General features: G+C 38.7%; 1 protein-coding gene across 8 annotated transcripts in view; it reads right to left on the reverse strand.

The window, feature by feature from the left end:
* ktn1 (kinectin 1) overlaps nucleotides 1-4,550 on the reverse strand; it is a 40,873-nt gene extending 36,323 nt beyond the window's left edge. For 4 of the 8 annotated variants that reach the window (XM_079853857.1, XM_079853855.1, XM_079853853.1 and 1 more), the window contains exon 1: nucleotides 4,371-4,550. The gene's annotated coding sequence lies outside the window, so the exon portion shown is untranslated. The remainder of the gene's footprint in view (nucleotides 1-4,370) is intronic. The other 4 variants (XM_079853856.1, XM_079853854.1, XM_079853852.1 and 1 more) reach the window with 1 other exon arrangement.
* Between the last annotated feature and the right edge of the window lie 1,042 nt (nucleotides 4,551-5,592).

The following is a 5,592-nucleotide window of genomic DNA, read 5'->3' on the forward strand; positions in this document are numbered from 1 at the left end:
GTAACCAATCACGTCAACTAGTGGATCTCTGAGCTGGTGTGAGTGGAGGTGGGGCTAATTTGCATATTCATAGAACTGCATTGTGGCGAGCAGGACGAGGTCGAGGGCCGTGGGAGGACGGCACGAGGCCGGTGGCGTGATTGCAAATGAGCGACACCTGCGCGACGCACCGGTCTCGCATCTCTCACGGAGGAGCGGAAGCATAAAGGAGGAGCGACGACAGTGAAGAGAGAGAGAGGACAGGCCTGATTTTATTTGATGTTGTGTTTTGTTTTCTGTTTGGTGTTGCCAGCAGTCGTCCGTGAGGGGCTGCTGGCTTTTACTTTCATTTTGTATTTGTTTTATTTTGATTAAAAATGTTTGAATGTTCGCCGGTTCCCGCCTCCTTCTTCCCGTAACAACATACCACGTTACATGCATATACTAAATGAGGCAAGGATGTAGAGTTACATTTTAAGGCTATTTTAAGGCATGAAGGAAAAAAAGTTTAAATATGTAATTTTGATGATCAAAGATGAGTTTTAAGGGATACAATTAGTGACCACAGGGGGACTTTAAGATCATCATGCCAGATTTAGCACCTCACGTGATATCACGGGAAAGCAGATGGAAACTAAATAGATACTGTGTCACGGAAGCGTGCCGTAGGCATTATATGAGGACACATTATAAAGGCAGTTGTGTTGTTGCAACATTTCGGCCATCTCCTATCTCTTTGAAAAGGGGAAACATCAAATTCTCCAAAGCCGTTCGGCAAGCTTACGATTAAATTTCATATTTTAAATCACCAATGAAATCTGACTACAGCTGTCTCAAATTTTGTTTCTAAATGCTCGAATCAGGACAAAAAAAACTGTCCTGAATTTTTTAGCCTGGATGAAGCTAATGTGCATGTGCAGTCCTAAGCGAGCATCTCTGAACACTGCCTGTTTCTATAGCAACCGGTGACACAATGACTTTACTAATCAACAATTGGCTCTTTCATTTAGAAGGCGGGGCTTATTCGCTATATTGGGCGTTGCACATTCTCCCATTCATAAGTAATCAGAGTGCACCGTCTCCCTATATATAATGTCTTTGTTTATTAGGCATTACACAGAGCGAAGATGAAAAGCAAATGCCATTGAAACTTTTCTAAAGACAGTCGGTTCCCTCTTACATGTTCATAGAATTAATTCATATATTCTTTCATATAATTTCAGCACTTTGCCTTCCACACAAAACAAAACCTACGCCTGCGTTAGACTGTTGCTAACTTTGCTTAATGCTGAACAGTATTTATTTAGAGTATTTCAAATCGCGAAAATCAAATATGGTTTTAATGATAAGTAAAATATGAAACAGGATTTTTTATCGTGGTTTATCATCAAACTGGTAACTGTTTCATCGCTAGTTTAGTGGTTGACTGATATATCGCCAAAGCCAATATTTGCCATTTTTTTAATTATCAGAATCGGCTGATATGTTTTTCTGTTTTGCCAAGGAGTCAGAACTTTTATTTTGACACTGAGAACGGCAGCATTTTTCCACTTCATTAGGTGACTGTCTCTGTTAACGAAAAAGTATAATAGCGTAAATATTATAGAAACAGAAACTAGTTGATGCCATCTAAAAGTATAACTTTTTTTTAATCAAGTTCAATTTTTCATATAATTCATTTTCAAATTATTTATTATTATTCCATCAAAAAATGTATATTGGTCGGCCACTAATCCAGTTTTACTATTATTTGTTCTGAACAATTTAAAACAATCAATCTCTCAGACGTATATAAGAAAAAGAAAACCCTTTGTTTGTAAGTCAGGAGGCACAGGAAGTTAAAATGAAGTCATCTACTAGTCTTAATTACATAAACTCCTCTCTTTGTTTATTTAAATACACACACTACTCTAGAACAATGATTCAGACAAAGAGAGGAAATTAAGCTTACATATTGCCCAAAAGCGTGAAAAGAGCAGCTCCACACCAATATCAACAAAGTCCTCTAACCGTATCTACAAAATGCTCCAAGAACACTATTTTCTTTACTGTAATAACATTGTAATAACAGGAAGTTGGGGCTGGACATATCCTTTTTGTTTTAATAACATCACAAATCACAAAAAAATCATACATTTTAATAGCATCACTCACAGCGAAGGACCATGATTAGAGACTTGAGGTTGTTAGCCTGAGTCAGGAGGGGCATTCTCATCCTTAAGAGCATCTGATAGGACAGAAATGTGTACACACCCCTGAGTGCAATAGTGTTGCCCACTTTTTCAGTAGCCTTGGTTCGGAAAGTACTTTTCCCATTGGGATAAAAAAAGAATAAGTCTGTTACAAAGTTATATCCTTAAACCAAACCAATCAAGCTACGAGGTGAAGCACAACATAAAAACTTTGATCTGAAGCAACAAAGCATTTGACAACCCCGACTGAGTAATTAATGGCCTTAATGAAAAACTGCAAACGACAATCAAAATAAAATGATGGATAAATATATATAAAACTATTAAAGATGTTATGTATATAGAAACTATATCTATGGCATTGGCAGCATGCGCATATATATATATAAATTATATATTTTAGGGATGCATCGATATGAACATTTTAGCCGATACGATAACCGATAATTCTTTATATTTGAAAGCTGATAACCAATATATTGGCAGATTAATCTAAATCCAAATTTTAATATAATTTTTGAGAGCCTGATTACAAAAACAAAAGTCTCACCATTACATCCATGTCCCAAGCACACAATTATAATTATTTTCTCATACTTTTATGTAGCCTATATGACAGACTTCCATTCATTCACTTTCACAAGTTGCACTTAATTGTATTTTCCTTTTTTAAGTGATTCAGAACCATCATGACGAACAACAGTGCGTATCTGAAGTGTTTCAGCTGAAGGAAATAATCTTTATTTACCGTTATGGTGGCCGATTTATTGTGCATCCCTAAAATATTTAAGTAGAATAATAGCGTAGGTTGATTAAGCCATTATATATTTCACCAGGAATTCCACTGTTAAACATGATTTAAAAAAAATAAATTGAAATAATTAGGACTAGTTGCTTCAACAGAAAGATATAACTTCAATTAACAGAGTAGGTCTGTCTTTAAAGTCACCATGAAATCACCATATCTATTATAAATGATTTATCGGTGCACATCATTATTTTTTAATTCATGTGCCCTAGTAATCTTTAATAAAAATATCACCCCTCCCCTCTTGCAGCTCATCTCTTCTCTGATGATGCGTTTACTGGCACGAGGGCGGGACAACCTGTCACTCACATGGCATAGGCCAATAGCTAATGCCAAAGACCCAATCAATTCCTAAAGACTTTAAAGGTTTATATGTTATCATGCAAAATCAATTCTCCTGTGGAGAAAATGAATGGAGTTTTTACTTCCTGGAACCTGAAAGTAGCTCTCTAAATGAGTCAGAGATATTTAGGGTTTATTTTTTTCCATTGTAAATTACTGTTTATTTTAAACCTGCTAAATAGAAGAACTTTTAGAAATGCTATAGATAAAAGACATGGATTAAAAAGCAAAATTTTGATTTCATGAGGTCTTTTTTAACAACTGGGATGCATATAGGCTTCCTTCAGTTAATTTGAAGACAGGTCAGTGCGCATGCGCGAACTTATGTCGACTATTTAAAGCCACCCCATCTACTACTGACAGATAATCCTTTCCGTTCGCTTCATCAAAGGAAGTGTGCAACGCAGAAGGGCTACTTAAATCAAGCCAGGCTCTAATGGCAGCGATAAGTTCAAACAAACCAATATATTTGTGTCATTGTGAGGTGCATATTAACACCTCACGCCTACGATAAGACAATATAAAGTGGGGGCAAGGAGCAAAGTCCCAGTCCCTCGCTGAAATTACTTCATGGCAGTCAAGATTTAAAGTTGGTCGTGATGTTTAATAAGGAACTGACTGACACCTCATATGACTGACCGAATAACCAGCAGCAGAAGCACAACGTGTGCTGAGACTGTCCAGTCAAGCAAGTAATATGAAAAACAGCAGGGAAATGAGAACATATCAGCTCTATCGCACTGATTAGTATCACTAGCTTAGCTTAGCTGTATATTAGAGAGGCGTGCCGTGGATTGATCGGACATCATCAGCTTGTTCAGCAGCTTTAAAACCCCCATGCGAAGCACATATGTACGGTCGACCGACAGCTAGGATCTCAGGTCTTCACGGTTTTAATACACACCCTTGTCCCGTGTGAGAGTGCCTGTGTTGCGGCGGCATGGCATGAAGGATCTGCGGAGCGAGAAGTGCGCTAGGCCCCGTGTGATCTGCTCCATTCACTCACGCTTCACTTCACTATCTGTGTATAAAGCCGCTGCTTCACGTACCTGCGGCGGTGTCCTCGCGGTTATTGTTATTGTCGGGGTGTAAAGGCGTTCCTGAAGGGGAAGCGCTGTGGACTGCGGCTCCGGCCCGGTTGTAGGCGGCACGTCTGCTGGTTTCGCTTTGGCAGGGTCAGGTCAGTGTGGAATGAAACGCACAGTGAGGGAAGAAGACGGAACTCTGCCAGAGAGACCGGGGGTGACGGGTTACGGAAATCTCGCGAGAAGAGCAGCTCTTGCTGTTGGTGGATGGGTTGGGCTCTTTAAGGAGCACAGCTACAGTACACAGAACTATTTATTTTATAGATTTTTTTTTAACCCTGTAAAGCTTGACGTACAATAATAGTCAGAAAAGTCTAATTAAAAAAAGAAAATCTTTTTGTGTTTTGTGTTTTATCATACAATGATGAATGCATCAGGCTTTTATGATCTATATAATAAGAGAATTTGGAGCTCATTCTTGAGAAGGGAAAAAAACACCTCAGTTTCATTGAGAACCAAACTGAGCAAGCAATTTGGTGGATATTTATATGGACAAAAAGTATGATGAAATTTTGTACATCAATGAGATCTTTATAACAGTATAGTTACATAAAATGTATGTATAAATATCATTTGTCACTCAATCCCCTGGTTTCACAGACGAGGTTTAAGCGTAGTCCCAAACTAAAATGCACGTTTGTGCCGTTTTAACTAAAAGCAACTTCCTCTAGATTCTAGAATATCTTAAAAATATGTCAGTGCCATTGTTTATAAGCATAAGTGGTACTCAGAATCAAATGACGTCCAGCTTCTCCTCTCTGGACGTCTAATGGGGTGGAGGGATAGATCCTACTCTTGGAGGGCCACTGTCCTGTAAAGTTTAGCTGGTTCAGGACTGTAATTGGGATTGGAGCTAATCAAGCTCTTACTAGGGATACCAGAAACTTCCAGACAGGTGTGTTGAGGCAAGTTGGAGCTAAACTTTGCAGGACAGTGCCCCTCCAGGACCGAGTTTTGACACCCCTGGGTTAGGATACGATTGGATATTCCTAATCCAGGCTTAATCTAAGCCCTGTCTGTGAAACCAGGCCTATATCTCCCAATAATATGTCTTAGTAAGATGATATTTAAATGCATATTTTTTGTGATCAAAGAGAGATCAAGAGGTGCATCATGGCCAAACGAGTTGAGAACCACTGGTTTATATCACCTCAGACTGGAACACATGGACTCATATGGTTTTGGT

This window comes from Squalius cephalus, assembly GCF_949319135.1.
Source record: "Squalius cephalus genome assembly, chromosome: 20".
Lineage (NCBI taxonomy): Eukaryota > Metazoa > Chordata > Actinopteri > Cypriniformes > Leuciscidae > Squalius > Squalius cephalus.